At 45.4% G+C, this 965-nt stretch overlaps 1 pseudogene; it reads left to right on the top strand.

Annotated features, from left to right (window-relative positions):
- The first annotated feature begins 262 nt into the window (after nucleotides 1–262).
- Nucleotides 263–657, top strand: LOC118000338 (annotated as a pseudogene).
- Nucleotides 658–965: the final 308 nt, after the last annotated feature.

The raw sequence follows: 965 nt of genomic DNA, 5'->3' as shown, positions 1-965 counted from the left end.
GTTCCTGCTCTCGCTATGTCTTTCTCTGTCAAATAAATAAATAAAATCTTAAAAAAAAAAAAAGAACATACACCCTAGGAAAAGTCTTTCCTCTCCAAATCGATGTTGTTTACTTTTGTGATTTGCATCTCCTCCCAAATCTAGTTCACTGGTGAGCATCCCCAGACTATCTCCACAGGGCACCTTTATCCTTAAAGTGTTGCTTAGTGGTTAAGGCCTTTAAAGACAGTCTGGGTTCGGGGCCGGGCAGACAGCGGGCAGGATGGAGGCCACCTTGGAGGAGCACTTGGAGGACACAAAGAAGAATCCATCCATCGTCAGAGTCCTGTGCACAGATTCACAAGGACTTAATCTGGGCTGCCGTGGGACCGTCAGATGAGCGTGCTGGGGTGATACCTGTTCTGGCCCAGCAAGCGACTCGGCTAACCTCAGACCCCACTGATATTCCTGTGGTGTGTCTAGAATCAGATATTGGGAACGTTAGGATCCAGAAACATGACAGCATCACAGCGGCAGTGCCCAAAGCGGCCTCTTGACATCTCATATCAGTTCTCCAGCAGCCTGTCACAGGGGCTCGATCCTACCGATGTTGATTGTATTGCAGAACTATTCCAGTTCCAGTAGTTAGGCCATTTATTTAGTGTGCATTGGGCACTTTTCCGTTAATTTTATTTTTTATTTTTATTTTTATTTTTTTTATTTTATTTTATTTTTATTTATTTATTTATCTGAGAGAGAGAATGGGAAACAGAGAGCATGAGAGGGGGAGGATCAGAGGGAGAAGCAGACTCCCTGCCGAGCAGGGAGCCCGATGCGGGACTCGATCCCGGGACTCCAGGATCATGACCTGAGCCGAAGGCAGTCACTTAACCAACTGAGCCACCCAGGCGCCCCTATTTTTATTTTTTTAAAGATTTTATTTATTTATTTGAGAGAGAATGAGAGACAGAGAGCACGAGAGGGAA

Source organism: Mirounga leonina, unplaced genomic scaffold (assembly GCF_011800145.1).
Source record: "Mirounga leonina isolate KUSES-001 unplaced genomic scaffold, KU_Mleo_1.0 Mir_115, whole genome shotgun sequence".
Taxonomy (NCBI): domain Eukaryota; kingdom Metazoa; phylum Chordata; class Mammalia; order Carnivora; family Phocidae; genus Mirounga; species Mirounga leonina.
Note: the sequence above shows the minus strand (reverse complement) of the source record. Positions and strands in the feature narration are given on the sequence as shown.